Source organism: Alexandromys fortis, unplaced genomic scaffold, assembly GCF_014885135.2.
Source record: "Alexandromys fortis isolate MF-2015 unplaced genomic scaffold, M_Fortis_MF-2015_v1.1 scaffold_258, whole genome shotgun sequence".
Classification (NCBI taxonomy): domain Eukaryota; kingdom Metazoa; phylum Chordata; class Mammalia; order Rodentia; family Cricetidae; genus Alexandromys; species Alexandromys fortis.
The window spans coordinates 1,145,537-1,161,983 of record NW_026068132.1 but is presented as its reverse complement, the minus strand read 5'-3'; positions in this window follow the sequence as shown (position 1 = coordinate 1,161,983).

The following is a 16,447-nucleotide window of genomic DNA, read 5'->3' as shown; positions in this document are numbered from 1 at the left end:
CAATACTAAGGAGAGTATCAATTTGACAAAATTATTTGAAAGACTTTTGTGCTGTTGATCTAACTATCTAAATCTGTTAAAAAGTTATGGTATATCCAAGGATGAGACATTACAGGAGATTTAGACTTTAAAAAGGCAGTAGTAAAAAGATTTGAAAAGCTTGAGGAACTTACTGAAATTGATGAGCAGGGACAGAAGGTACAAGGACAGGATTTAGCCTCATCAGAATGTGCCAGACCCCTGGGTGACTTACACAGAGTTTCAACTGCATATCCGGTAGTTTCTTCAGAAAGACCATCTGGCACAAAGTACCCTAAGGTAGTCAAAGCATATGCATGGGAACCAATATGTATGAGCAATCTAAAAGAAATAAAAACAAGAAATAGTTTCTTATGGGCTACATTCACCATTTTACAGGGAAATGGTGGAAATGTGGGCTTCAAGCACTAAGGTGGCCCCACACAATTGGCTTTAATTAATCTCAGCAGTCCTACAAAATGGACCTCAGCTGCTTTGGAAGAGAAGAGGCAAAAATTTTAGAACAACAGGGGAAAGCAAAAGGGTTTGAGACTTCCCAAGATCAAATTCTTGGCGAGGGTCATTACTCTGATCCTCAGGGACAGGCCTTGCCATGATGAATGTACCTTCTCCATATGTAGTACAGCAGCTTTAAATGCTTGGGACAGGATTCAGGAACTAGGAAAGATGACTGAGTCATATATTAGGGTTAAACAGGGCCAGAGAGAACCCTTTACTGACTTCTTACAAAGATTGACTAAGGCTGTTCAATTAGGAGTGACAGACCCTGAAGCTAGATGTGCACTAATTGAATCCTTGGATTTTGAAAATGTCAACTTAGAATGTAAGAATATCCTTAGACCTTTAAAGGCTAGATCAGCACCCATAGATGAATGGATCTTGCATACAATGAATGTTGAAACATTTGACTATAGCTAATATTGCAGTGAATTTATGGGGCTGTGACCTATTGTAGCAATGGGATACCCAGGTTAACATTCTTGCAGTCCACAAAACTCATGTTTCTGGGAAGGATATTATAAAATATTATAAACAGTGCCTCCAGATTCCTGGCCATCTGGGAATGGGGATCGAGATGGTTCAGCCTTGACCATGCAGCCAGATGCACTGGGCTCTCCTCCACTCCCTGGAACCTCACTACCCAACACCCTCCTGTGGAGCAACATTCTCCACATTCCTTCCCTTACCCATCCTCACCTACTCCTGCTCTAGCCAAACCAGAAGTTCAAGGTCAACTTTCCCCTTACCTACCTTCCTCTCTTACCCCCCACTGCATCTCCCTACCCTGGGACCCCCTCTATGTATTGGGTTAGCCCCTCCCAATCCTCCCCCATCCCCTCCCATACCAGATCCCATCATAACCCTGCCCTCTCCAGGAAGTAGCAGGAGTCGATGGCATTATTAAAGTCCATGTTCCCTTTTCTCTTCCAGATCTCTCTGAGATAGAAAAGCAGCTAGGCTTCTTTTCTGCTAATCCTTCTGTTTACATTAAAGAGTTTCGCTATCTGTCCCAGGCCTATGATCTAACCTGGAATGACTACAATGTCATCCAAGCTTCTACTCTCACTCCTGAGGAGTGAAGTAGAATTCAGGCAGCAGCTAGACAATACGCAGACCAGACTCATCTGGTCCCTGTGGTGAAAGTGGATGTGCTATCTACAGAACCATAGTGGGACTACCAACCTGGCCAAAGCAGTTGACAGTGGTGGGGCATCATGGTTTGTTGCCTCCTTCAGGGCGTGGAAATGGTCTCAGAAAAATTTGTTAATTTTGACAAACTTTGAGAGATCACACAGCTAGCTGACAAAAACCCGGCCACTTTTTAAAATCGGTTACAAGAGACCATGGTCCAATGTATCAAACTGGAGTCACCGTCCTGGCTACTCATTTTATTTCTCAGTCAGCACCAGATATTAGAAAAACAGTTAAAAAAGGCTGAGGAAGGTTGCCAAACTCCTATACAGGAATTGGTGAAAATGACCTTTGAAGTTTTTAATGCTTGAGAAGAGACAGCTGAGTCTTCCCGATAGACAAGGCTGTAACAGGCAGTAATGCTTCAGGCTCAAGCTTTAGCAGCTGCCCTAAGGCCACTGGGACTCTCAGAAGGGGGATAAGGGAAGTCAACCACCAGGCTCCATCCTGCTGGAGCCCGTCTAAGCCAACCTCACCAGCAGGTTGCTTCAAATGTGGTCTAAATGGCCATTTGGCAGGATATTGCCCTGGGCTGCCTATGAGGCCATGCCCTATCTGCCAGCAGCCTAGACACTAGAAATCACAATGCTCCCATGTGGGCTCGTCCTCTATGCCACGCCATGAAGGTCCAGCCTCACCAACATTGGCAAGTGAGACTGTGCCAGCCTTCAAACTTCTTGGCCTTGCAGAAGATTGATGCAGCTCAGACTTGGTGACTCCCATAACCCTCTCCGAGCCTAGGGTAATGTTACAGGTAGCAGGTAAGTCCATTGCTTTTCTTTTGGACACGGGAGCTACCTACTCTGTTTTAACATTGCATTCAGACCTTAGGTTCCCCTCACCCATTTCAGTTATGGGGGTAGATGGGACCCATTCCTCCCCACTCAAAACTCTGTCATTGATGTGAATTCTTGCAGGGCAAATTTTCTCTCATTCTTTCCGAGTGATACTCATTTGCCCTGCACCTCTACTGGATTGAGATATTTTCAGATGCTTCAGGGCCACACTCACTTTGATCCCTACACCTCTTCTGAGTCTCAATTTCTTCTCACTTGAACAGCCTCACAGGTTCCTACCCCAGACTGTCCTGTCCCTACTCTCCCTGATCCAGCAGATCCCCAAGTATGGGACACTTCCACTCCTGTGATTGCTACTCACCACCAGCCAGTCCTAGTTTGCCATAAGGACCCTTCGTCCTTCCCTCCCAGACTCCAGCTTCCTATTTCTGAAACCTACTCCTGAGGCCTTAAGCCTCTCATCACCCATCTCCTATCTCAAGGACTTTCGATTCCTATCGACTCACCCCACAACACTCCCATCCTTCCTCTGTGTAAGCCCTCTGGTGATTACTGCTTGGTTCAAGACCTCCACCTCACAAATGAGGCAGTCATTCCGGCTCACCCATATAGTCTCCTGTCTAACGTCCCTCCGACCACCTCACACTTTACTGTCTGGACCTAAAAGATGCCTTCTTTACTGTCCCTTTACACCCTAACTCTACTTCATCTTTGCCTTTACCTGGGAGGACCCTGACTCCCAGACTTCCAGACAGCTTACATGGACTGTTCTCCCTCAGGGTTTTTGGGACAGCCCCCATTTCTTTGGCCAAGTTCTGGCTTGAGATCTCTCAAACTTTGATGCAGGTTCTAGCACGCTTCTCCAATATGTTGATGATTTCCTTCTCTGCAGTCCTGATGGAGGAGTTACTTTTATTGGTTAATAAAGAAACTGCCTTGACTAGGGCACTCCAGATAGCCAAGAGCCAATGGGCTAATATTTATACTGACTCTAAATACGCCTTCTTAATAGCCTATACCCATTCTACACTCTGGAGGGAAAGAGGCTTCCTTACTACCAAGGATACACCCATAGTTAATGAACTCCTTATAGCCAACCTTTGTCTCATTGATTCTTTGTATTGTTTTCTTTGTTTCTATTTTGTTGATTTCAGCTCTCAATTTGATTATTTCCTGCCGTGTAGTCATCCTGAGCGAGTTTGCTTCCTTTTGTTCTGGAGTTTTCAAATATTCTATTAGCTCACTAGTGTGGGATTTTTCCAGCTTCTTTATGTAGCCATTTAATGCTATGAACTTTCCTCTTAACACTGCTTTCATTGAGTCCCATAAATCTGAATATGTTGTGTGGTCATTTTCATTGAATTTTAGGAAGTCTTTAATTTCTTCCCTTATTTCTTCCTTGACCCATTGATGATTCAGGTGAGCATTGTTTAATTTCCATGTGTTTGTGGGCTTTCTGGAATTAGTGTTGCTGTTGAATTTGAATTTTAAGCCATGGTGGTTCGATAAGATACATGGCATTATTACAGTTTTTTGGTATCTTTTGAGGTTTGCTTTGTTACCTAGTATGTGGTCAATTTTTGAGAAGGTTCCATGAGGTGCTGAGATGAAGGTATATTCTTTTATGTTTGGATGGAATGTTCTATAGATGTCGGGTAAGTATATTTGAGTCATAACATCTGTTAGTTACCTAATTTCTCTGTTAATTTTCTGTCTGACAGACCTGTCCAGTGGTGAGAGTGGGGTATTGAAGTCTCCCAATATTAGTGTGTAGAGTTTAATAAGAAAGATATGTATATGAAGATACAGAAAGTTTACAGAACACCAAATAGATTGGATCAAAAAAGTCCCCTTGCCATATAACAATCAAAACACTAAACACACAGAATAAAGAAAGAATATTAAGAGCTGCAAAGAAAAAAGGCCAAGTAACATATAAAGGCAGTCCTATCAGAATTACACCTGACTTCTCAATGGAAACAATGAAAGCCAGAATGTCCTGGTCAAGCGTTATGCAGACATTAAGAGACCATGGATGCCAGCCTAGGCTACTGTGCCCAGCAAAACTGTCAATCACCATAGATGTATAAAACTTCCTTAGGTTGGAGTTTTTCTTCTAGTATTTTGTGTAGGGCTGGGTTTGTGACTAGGTATTAGTTAAATCTGGTTCTGTTATGAAATATCTTGTTTTGTCTGTCATATGCATATCTTTCTTTACGTTGGGAAAGTTTTCTTTTTTCTTTTTTTTTAATGTTTTCTTTATTATTTATTATGTGTATAGTGTTCTGCCTGCATGTACACCTGCAGGCCAGAAGAGGGCATCAATTTCATTACATGTGGTTGTGTACCACCGTGTGGTTTCTGGGAATTGAACTCAGGACCTTTGGAAGAGCAGTCAGTGATCTTAACCTCTGAGCTATCTTCCCAGCCTGGGAAAGTTTTCTTCTATAATTTTGTTGAATATATTTTCTGGGTCTTTGAACTGGAGTTCTTTTCCTTCTTCTATACCTATTCTTCTTAGGTTTGGTCTTTTCATGGTGTCCCATATTTCCTGGAGTATTTTGTGTTAAGCTTTTGTTAAATTTAATGTTTTCTTTGACCAATGAGTCTATTTTCTCTATTGTATCTTCAGTGCTTGAGAGTCTCTCTTCTATCTTTTGTATTCTGCTGTTTATACTTGCATTTGTTTTTTTTTTTGTTTTTTTTTAATTAATTAATTTATTTATTAAAGATTTCTGTCTCTTCCCCACCGCCTATACTTGCATTTGTGTTTCCTGATTTTTTCTCATAATTTCTGTTTCTATAATTCCCTCAGTTTGTGTTTCCTTTATTGTCTGTATTTTGGTTTTTAAGTCTTTAATTGTTTCTTTCACCTGTTTGATTGCTTTTTCTTGGTTTTCTTTAAGGGGTTTGTTGATTTCTTCCAATTTTTTGTTTGTCTTTTCCTCCATTTCTTTGAGAAAATTTTTCATTTCCTCTTTAAGGGCCTCAAACATTCTCCTAACATTATTTTTTAGCTCATTTTCTTTTGCTTCATCTATATTTGGTTGTTCAAGCCTTGCTGTTGTAGGGCCACTAGTTTTTTTTTTTATTGGTTTTGTGTTGCTCTTTGTGATGTTGAGTGTGTTCTTACCCTGTCTACCCATCTTTTCCTCTGATTGATGTAGTTGGTGTTGTTTTTGTCTCTGGTGATCAATCTTTCAGGTGCCAATGAATCCAAGGCTCAGATGGTTGCTCTTTGTGGTGCAATCAGGGTCATGGTTCCAGTCACCCCAGAGGTTACATGGTGTTCCTGGAAGTCACTTAGTGCTCTCTGGGTTTGCTCTGCAATATTTGGGGCTCGTTTGGGCCTGCTCCCATTGAGATTGCTTGCTTGGAGTTGCTTTTGCTGAGATCACTGCCTTGGCAGAAGTCACTGGCTCAGGCCTGCTCCAGCAGAGGTTGATAGTTTGGGCCTGCTCCAGCTGAGGTTGCTGGCTCAGGGTTACTACCTCAGAGGTTGCTGATTCATGTCCAGTCTGCAGAGGTCTCTGGCTTGGGCCTGCTTTCTCAGTAGTGGCTCCCTTGTACCTGCTGCCTCAGGCCTGCTCTGATGGAGATTGTAGGTTCAGGCCTGCTCCAGTAGAGGATGCTGGTTCAGGCCTGTTTCCATAGATGTCCCTGTCCTGGGCCTGCTTCTGAGGAGGCCCCTGGCTTGGGCATGGTCCTGCAGAGTTCTCTGGCTCAGGCTTCCTCCCTTGGAGGTCCCTGACTTGTGCCTGGCCCCGCAGAGGTCTCTGACTCGAGGCCTGTTCCCTCAGTGGTCACTCTCTTGTACTGCTGCCATGGGGGTCACTCTCTTAGGTCTGCTCTGGCTGAGGTCTGGCTCGGGCCTGCTCCCTCAGCAGTGGCTCCATTGTACCGGTTCCTTGTTGAGGTTGTTGCCTCAGGCCTGCTCTGGCAGATGTCACCAGCTCAAGCCTGCTCCTGTGGACGTTGCTGCCTTGGGCCTGCTCCAGCTGAGGTATCTGGCTCATGCCCGCTTCCATGGAGGTCTCTGGCTCAGACCTGTTCCCACAGATGTTCCTGGTTCAGGTCTGCTTTTTCAGTAGTCACTCCCTTGTACCTGCTCCTGTGGGGGGTCACTTGTGTTTCAGACGTTTGTGTGCCTTGAACATGTATGTGCAAATGTGTGTGTGTGTGTGTGTGTGCATGTATGAGTGTATTGGTTCTCATTTAATTTTCATTCCCTCCCGAGAAGCCAAAATATTTAAAAGCTATCTTAAAGGTTAGAATAGAACTGCCAATGCGTGTACCTCTTTAAACTGTCTTTCAATTTGTGCATAGTTCAGTGAGCTGGAAAGCTTCTGGAGTGCCCCAGGAAAAGAACTGAGGAACAGATTCCAGGTCTTATTGCCTATTTGAGTAAAGTAACTTAAAAATATATTGAATAAAATGTATTAGTTCAGAGTCTAAAAAAAAAAAAAAAACGCCATCAACTTTGACACGGTTAGATAGACTGGCCTTTGCGCTTCTCTGGCAGTCAGCCCTCCAAATAGCTATCAAAGTCCAGGCTCCCCTTGCCATGGTTGATAAATGTAGTATAAAGGTAATGATAATTGACTTCCAAGTTTTCTCAGACTAGCAGAAAAAAGAAGTATGGTGGCAACCAGGCAGGAAGTCACCCAGAGTTCTGGCCCCTGACCTGGTTTGGGTAGAGAGAGATGATGTGTTCAGATTTGCTGTACATTCAGTCCTGAAGACAATGTTGCTAAGGGTAGGGCCAAGAGCATCCATTCCAAAAGCACAGTGTGGACGTGACATCTGGGAGACAGAGCTTAGAGATGGACAGGACATATGGGTGTCAGCCGAGGTCCATGTTTGTCAGAGCATGGCGTAACATTGGCTCCATATCAGAAAACAAAAGTCTGATGGGATGGGGGAGAAAGAGGGAAAGAGTTCTGAGTTCACCAAGTAAAGAAGAATGTGGCCATGAATTAAGAATCTCTAAAGTTTCTGTTATTGTCAAAGAAGAACCATTTTTTTTCTCATAGACAGGACACGCTGGCACTGCGTGGGGCAGTATGGACGCTGGTTATTTATCAACACCAGTCAGGACTCTGTTAAGCCAAATATTGTGCAAGGGTTTCAATGCCTGGATGGGACCTGTTTGGCTGGTTCCAATTCCAGAGTAGAATGCTAAACATCTTGCCAGTTTCCACCAGAACTCCCAGGAGGTTTTGTACAAGCCCACATGCTTGTGTTTTAGTTTGATGAGATGATACTAATACACACGGGGCCTAAGTAACTTTCTTATATATGGACATACAGCAAAAACCCATGGCAACCAAGGAACTGGAAGGAGCTGGTGGTCCAGGACTCAGGAAAGCTGTCAAGTAGATGGAGTCTTGCTTATGGGGCCCCAGAAACCCCCAGTTCTTCTTATTTTTTTTTAATTCCATGGAGCTCCAGAATTTATGAGCCAAGTTCTGTAAGGTCGTCCTGTTGTAGGAGAGGGGACAGAGCTCAGACTCTTCTGTATTCTTCCTTATCTTACAGTGTGGCATTCCAGGACATTCTGTCTGAGGCCACTCTAGGACTTGTCCTCCTAGCTTGCTGAAGGTCTGTCAGCACCAATGGCCAGTCTGATTTCTCATCCACCTTGTCTTTCTGATTGTTCTTGCACGTATGTGGGAAGCACTTTTTTTTCTCACCACTCAAAGGGCATGTTCTCACAGGAACTTAATTCATTGGCTTTTGTGCTGTGGGACATGGTTTTATCCTGTAAAGATTTGTTTCTTGTACTTGTTTAAAATAAAATGCTGATTGGCCAGTAGCCAGGCAGGAAGTAGAGGTGGGGCAACCAGGCAGGAAGTAGAGGTAGGGCAATGAGAACAGGAGAATTCTGGGAAGAGGAAAGGTGCAGCCTGCAGTCATCACTAAACAGAGAGGAAGCAAGATGAGAATGCCTTGCTGATGATAGGTACCAAACCACGTGACTATCAAGGAAAAGAATAATGGGTTAATGTAAGATATAAGAGTTAGTTAATAAGAAGCCTGAGCTAATAGGCCAACCAATTTATAATTAATGTAGTAGACTTCTGTGTATTTCTTTGGGACTGAACAGCTACGGGACCAGGCAGGACAAAAACCACTAACAACACTTTTGATACAAAGACATATCCACTGAATCTGGGTTGTTGGAACCAGTTTTCATTTCCAAACTCTCTTCAAGGTGTTGGATACTTAGTCTCCTGTCTGATTTCTATGAGAGTTCTGCCAGGGACCAGGACTATCAGGCAGCCAGATCACACAGGCTCTAAGAGCACAGAGGGGTGGGGGAACACACCAGAGATGCTCACAGCCAAGTTTTAGACTCTGGGCCAGACTGCTGGCTGGGAGTGAACAGCTCTGAGTGGGTGAGATTTCAGAGTTTAGTAACAAAGGGCACATGCATGTAGGATCAGGGTGGGAGAAATCTTTGATTTGGGGGAGCAGAAAGCATGGAAGGAAAATGGAGGGTTGTTTTACGTCTACAGTTTTTGACTTGGCTGCTGTTCCTGGGAGGTTTGGTAAGAAAATAACTTCAGACTGCAGGTGAAGCTCTGCTTCATCCTTGGAGTGATGAGGCCTCTCAGTTCTAAGGATGGAAGCTCCCATGAGGTACAGTGGGGTAGGATGTGAGGGCTGTTCTTGTCACATGGTACACAATATTATATCATGGTGTGTCATCATAGCTAAAGAACAGTAACTAAGACATACATACACATTCTTCTCATTTACAGTGCAATGTCCCAAGCGTGTAATACTTTCCTAAAAGCAGCCTGTAACTAGTTAACTGCATGCTGATCAGGCGTCTGTAGGAGAAACACTGTGCTAAACACCACAGAAGATTAAAGATTTACAGTATAAACTTGGTCTTTGCACTTGGAGAATTTATAATCTAGTGGACGAAGTAGGACAAGTCAGTGAGGAAGGGAGGGAAGAAGGGAGGGAAGGAGAGAGGGAGGGAAGGAGAGAGGGAGGGAGGGAGGTGATTCAGTATGAAGGAGGGCAACTCTGCAAAGACTTGGTGCAGGAAACTATAGAAGATAGAAGCATGGTGAGCTGCGTCTGTTGGGGAGTCTTTTTAAGTAAGTGAAAGACTCTCTCAGCCTGGATCACAAGGTTGAGGGATGTGGGGGCAGATGGAGTCAGTCCCAGGAGTGTGGAAGCAAAGAAACTAATTTAACAGCTTATGTCTCCTCCACACAAAGATGGTACAACTTACCTGATAATGGCATAAGAAGAAAACAAAGCAGGGGCTGCTCAACTACATCCGGGACAGGTTTATTTCAGAGTAAATCCGAGAGGCCTCTCAGAGAGGCTGGGGAGCCGAGCTTCTCTAAAAATTAGGGTTTGTATTCGGGCTGGGGAGGGCTTGCTCAAAGGACTGTGTTTAGGGTGGAGAGATTACATCAGGGGTTTAAGTAGGAATGTTCAGGAATGGTATTTGTGGTAATGATATCAGGAAATTGAAACTGTTATGAGCAATCCAAAGGAGAGGAGGGAAGGCCAAAATAGACAAAGGGGTTTGTCAGTCACTTGAATGTAGGTGTGGCAGGATTATCCTTTTTTTTTGGAGACAGGGTTTCTCTATAGCTTGGAGCCTGTTCTGGAACTAGCCCTTGTAGACCAGGCTGGCCTCGAACTTGCTGAGGTGGAAATTATTCACCTAGTCCAGGGCTCCCCAGGCAGCCTGGCTTGGTTTATGAAGGTGCTGCTGGCTTAGCCATGCACTGTGCAAGAGACAAAAGCTTGCGTGACAGGTATAACCGGTTTGAGCACAGCTTAGCCTTGGGATGAGTCAGTGGCTGAGAGTGGGGAGATGCCTCATGGCTGCCGCAGCTTCTCAAGATACAGAGGGGGCATGGCTAGCGGAAAATGATTATGGTAAGCAGGGTAAGCCTCCATCCTTGCCATCAGCATTGCTCTGCCAGAGACACAATTCATGCAAGAAATGGAGTCTTTCCCTGCACCATTGCTCCTTGCTATTTGTGTTAGCTCCTGACTCCTGAGGTAACTGGTACTTGCTTGGAGTGGGCAGTGATGGGGTCTCCAGAGGTCCGGCATGCACTTGTAAGTGGGTTTCATCGTGTGGGTGTTTTAATGCTAACCTTGGGTGTCCTACAGATTTGGAAAAGCATCTAGAAAAATAGTAATTTTTTTTATTTTTTATTTTTTAAGCTTTTATTTTATGTGATTTGGTGTGAAGGTATTAGATCCCCTGGAACCGGGATTACAGATAGGTGTAAACTGCATGTGGGTGCTGGGAATTGAACCCAGGTCCTCTGGAGGCACAGGCAGTGTCCTTAACCTCTGAGCCATCTCCCCAACTCCAACAGTAAATTTTTTAAAAAGGATATTCTTCATGGGTGAGAAAGGCATGCTCCAAAGCCATAGGCTGTTAAAAGAAACTCTCAAGTTGGGCAGTGGTGTCATACACCTTTAATCCCAGCCCCCAGGAAGCAGACACAGGTGTGAATTTGAGGCCAGCCTAGTCTACAGAGTGAGTTCCAGGACAGGCAAAGCCACACAGGAAAATTCTGTCTCAAAAACAAAACAAAACAAAATAAAACAAAAAAATCATCATCAACAACAACAATAACAAAACCCCCAAAAAACAAAAAAAGAAAAGAAAATCTCAGTGCCAGAGATGAGGTATCTCCCTATGAGTTCCTGACCCCAAGGCTCCTGAAACACAAAATACTATTGTTACAATGCAGCACTAGTTAGAACTCGTTGGTAAGACTGTACTGTTGGAGCTATTGCAGGCTTTGATTACAAAGCATGGAGAAATCAGGGTGGGGCTGACTATTGGCTGACACTCACACTCCTGGACAGTGCCATGCAGTTCGCAGAAGGAGAATGGTCACCAATAGCTCTACTAGCTGTGGACTTGGTGAGTTACATTAGCCAAACATCAGGCAATACGTACCAGCTGGTGTAGTAGTGGTATAGGCTGTTATAAGTACAACAAACAACTTTCTGGTTGTATTTAAGGCTTGCTCCCCAAGACGGAATTCACGTCTAGCAGTGTGAGTCAGGGCAAAAACCTGTGGCTGGGGTATAGCGGGGAATCAACTGCTACCATTTTATGGAGGGGCTGTGATGCGCTTGTCAAACTGTCTTCTAACATTTGCGCTTATGCCTGTAGAGTATTGGTGCTGTCTGACTCGGTTGTGGAAGAAAAACTTAAGACAGTGGGTGATGGTTGCTGATGGAAAGATTCATACTTAAATGACCAAGAATAAATGGCTCTTGAGGTGGCATGACTACCCAATGCTCAAAAAATGATCCTGGACATGTCACCTCTTCCCAGGCTCAAGGAACATCATAGAGAGGGGACAGATAGAATGTAAGCGTCAAAGGAAAGAGGTGGAATATTACTGGGGCTTTCTCCTCTGGGCGTGAATGGTGGCTGCTGTCAGTACATCACTCTGGAATCATAGACGAACATGTTTGTGCTTTCCACAATGTTATTTCACAATGTTATTCAATTTTATTGAATAACAATAAATTCACGTGGTACAGTGGTTTCAAAGGTATGAATTTTCCAGATAATCCCATCTACCTGGTAATCTGGCCAAGATGGCCACAGGTTCTTTTTATTCCAATTTTAACTACTACTGTTAACTCTCAGATCACATAACACAGTAAATCTCTCTCTTTATGTTTGTATGTGAGTTACAGGATTGATATAAATTGAAGAGCTCTAAGAATGTTCAAGAAGTTTCGGAAGTGGACCGATAGAACTACAACAGACTGTCCCGATGAGATAATGAACCCAAACTGACTGCGGGGAAGGACCTGTAGCTGCCGGCTGTGGGAGAGTCAGGGATGAGAGCAGCCAGCTGCAGAGACGAAAGGAACAATCGATCCAGGGGCAGGAATGTTAGGTTCAGGTCCAAATGGGTGAGCAGGTGGACAGGAAGACAGCAGTTGAGTAGGCCGTGTCAACAGTGGGGACCCGGGACTGAGCCACGTGGAAAACCTAGGGACAGTCAGAAGCACTCTGCCAGTCATTCCTTGATGTATACCCGTTGCCGAACACACCACATATCAAATGACAGGTCCATGGGCCCATGTCATCATCATGATAGGTATTGTCTTACGGCCATTTTTTTTTTTTTTTTTTGTGATGAAATACCATGGCCATAGTAACATGGGGAGGAAAGGGTTTCTTTGGCTTGTAGGTCAATATCACGGTTTGTCATTGAAGAAAGTCAGGACAGGAACTCACCTAGGACAGGAACTCGAAGGCAGGAGCTGATGCAGAGGCCATGGAGGGGTGCTGCTTATTGGCTTGCTCTACATAGTCAGCCTGCTTTCTTATAGAACCCAGGACCACCAGTCCAGGGGTGGTCCTACCCACCATAGGCTGGGCCCTCTAATATCAATTACTAATTAAGAAAATGCCCAACAAGTTTGCCCACAGCCTGATATTTAGAAGGCATTTTTAATAGAGGTTCCCTCCCCTCAGATGACTCTAGCTTGTGTCAAGTGTTGATAAAAACCAGTTGGTACAGGTATCCACCACTTTTTAAGGTCCAAGTAAGGGAGTCAAACCCTTTCCTAGGTCTGGTGAGTCCAGTAAGTTCTTGGTCCTGGTGTTCCTGGTCTGATTTCGTGTTTCCACGTGCTTCACAGTCTGGTTCACGCAATACATTGATTATGTAGCATACTTTCTGTTCTCACAAATGCTGCATGAGGTGCTGCCAGAAGACGGTGGCATTTGGGCAAATATTCTCCATGATGCAAAATCATCCCCCAGACCCAAAATGGAATAAAAATTTACTTGTGGTGGCACAGACTTTTAATCCCAGCACGTGAGAGGCAGAGGAAAGTGGATCTTTTGAGTTTCTTTTGAGTTTGAGGCAATTCTGGTCTACAGAGAGAGCTCTACAACAGCCAGGGAAATCAAAGTAGGGCTTGTGTGCACGTATGTGCATGTGTGTGTGTGTGTGTGCGTGCACGTGCACATGTGTACAATGCATATGAACTTTTCAATTAGTGCTTGAACTTGCAGCTTCCATCTTACTTAATGCTGTAGAAATTCACAGCTGGAAAAATGACCTTGGGAATAATTCATCATTTCTCCCATTTATAGCTGTGAAAACTGACAGATGAACTGAAGGTTCAGAAACCTTAGAATGCAGCTAACAAGTAAAAGGTGTGGTCAGGTTTTATTTCAGTATTCCAGCCTGGTTCCCTTTCCTCAGGCTTATCCTGAGCCTTAAGAGCAACAAGAAAGCATAGAAGGCATTCTTCACATATACACGTGCTAAGGACCGAACTCAGGGCCTTTTGCCTGTTAGGCAAGCATGCTACCACTCAGCTGCATCTCCTGCTCCTTTACCACCATGAATGTGTTTCTGGCTGGTACTCATTTCATCTTTGTATTCTTTCCAAGATCTTTTGAATAAGAGGATCGAAAGGCCTGCCACGGGAGAAAAATTATTCAGGGATATAGAGTGAATAGAAGCCCATCAAACTTAACTATAAATGCTATTATAATTAATTTAAATTTTGTATTAAAGTATTTCCGGCGATACAGAAGACGAACTATAAGGTAACAAGGGAAATTCATTAAAGCGACTTCCTAAAAAGTTTACATACCCAGTGCATGGTGGCTCATATCTGTTTGCAACTCTAATTCCAGGGGATCCAGCTCCCTCTTCTGACTCTGTTGAGCACCAGGCACACACATGGTGCACATACATTTATGCAGGCAAACATTCAAGTATACAGTTTTTGAGGGGTGGAGGAGAATATAATAAAGGAGAGCAACGAATGTACAGAAAACTTATTTATTTAACTTAATTAAAATTTGTTTTTGAGAAAGGGTCTTGCTGTGTAGCTCAAACTGGCCTGGCGCTTACATGCAGCTCAGGCTAGCCTTGAACTCATGGTGTCTCTCCTACTTCTGCTAAGTGTGGGGTATTCCTTTACACTGTACGAATATGTGTCACTGTGACTGGGTTAATAAAGAAGCTGGCTGGTCATTAGCTGGACAGGTAGAGTTTAGGTGGGACTTGCAGACAATAGGGGAGCATGAAGAGGAAGGGGAGGACTCTGGGGTGTTGCAGGAGATGCAAAGAGAAACAAGATGAACGTGTCATGTTGAAAGAAGGTACTGCCACGTGGCATGGGGTAGATAAGAAATATGGGTTAAGTTAAAATATAAGAGTTGGCTAGTAATGAGCCTGAGCTATTGGTTGAGCATTTATAATTAATAATAAGTCTCTAAATGGTTATTTGGGAGTGGCTGCCAAGACACAGAGAAGCTCTGCCTATAGCTAAGTGCTTGAACCAGCGGCTTTAGCCCCCTGTTAAGAGAAACAATCATAGGAAAGCACACAAAGTCCAGAAAACAGTCGGAGCCTTTTTTTGTCTTTTTCAAAGAAATGAAGTAGACATTTATTTGAAGCAATAATTTCTTCTTATTTAAAGCAATAATTTTTTTTATTGTCTTAGTTTGGGAAAATTAGAATAAAAGACAATGATCATTACAAAGAACATGGTGAGAATGTTCTTTAAGCTGCACAAAGCAGAAATGACATTTAAATCAGTAAAAATAATTTGCATACTATATCGAGACTTTTAAGAAACCAAATTAAGAAATGAAACAGTTCAAGAGGGCAGATCTGAGAGAGCTCAGCATTCCAGTTTCTGAATAGTTAGACACCCGAATAAGCAGATGAGACTAAAGGTGCTGAACCCGTAACACACTGATATTTTTGGAACCGTTAGGTTATTAGGCTTGAAATTAGGAAGAGATATATGTTCTAACAGTGTAATTATGGACATCCGAGGAGAAAATTATTTAGAAAATCTGTTCTCACATGGAGACTTTTGGATACTGATGGATTGTTAGAAGGAGTCACTACTTACAGTTGTCTACCTGTGGGTGAGCCTACATATAGTTACAAACTCGTGGTTACTGATGGCTGGAGAGTGGTTTAGTAGTTAAGAGCACTACCTGCTCTTCCAAAGGTCCTGAGTTCAATTCCCAGCAACTCTATGATGGCTTACAGCCATCTATAATGAGATCTGCTGTTCTCTTCTGGCCTGTAGGCATACATAATATAAATAAATCTTAAAAAAAAGAAGGCGGAGCTCAATAAAATAAAGCACCATACATTGACCTCTGGCTTCTGCTTCACACATACACATAGTCACACAAACACATACATAGTATACGTGTACACACAAATGAATAAAAAAATTAAAAACCCAAGAAGGGAATTTTTGCCCCAAAGAATATTGTACTAAATTATTATCTTAAAATTAACATTATATTATTAGAGCTATATAATATTTCAAATTAAAATATAATATAAATTTATATTATATGCAAAATTAAAATATTAATTAAAAACAACAAAAATGATGGCTAGCCCCACTCCTGAAATCACAGCACTTATAGTCTGAGGCAGGAGGATCATGAGTTGGAGGTCAGCTAAGAATACTTAGTGAGACCCATCTTAAAACAAACAAAAAGCCCAATTAAACAAACACTTCCCCCTGAAAGACCAGCACACCCCTTAAAACAAACAAAGATGAAACAAGTCTATAGGATGAGCAATAGAAGTAGAGCTGAACTCTTCACAATTCTGCACATAATTCATGAAAAAGTGAGTGTGTGTATGTGTGTGTATGTATGTGTGCATACACGTGTGTGAGTGTGATACTTTTACAGAGCTGTGGTCAAAACATTGGACAGAAACAACTGAAGGGGGGACTTGTTTAGCTAAGTTTCAAGGTTCAGGCATTTGGTACCGCATTTCTGGGACCACGGTGAGGCAGAGCATCACGGTGCAGAGGAGAAACTGTTTACCTCATGGCAAAGGAGGAGTAGATAACACAGTTGGTGGGGGACCACATAATCTGTGAACCAT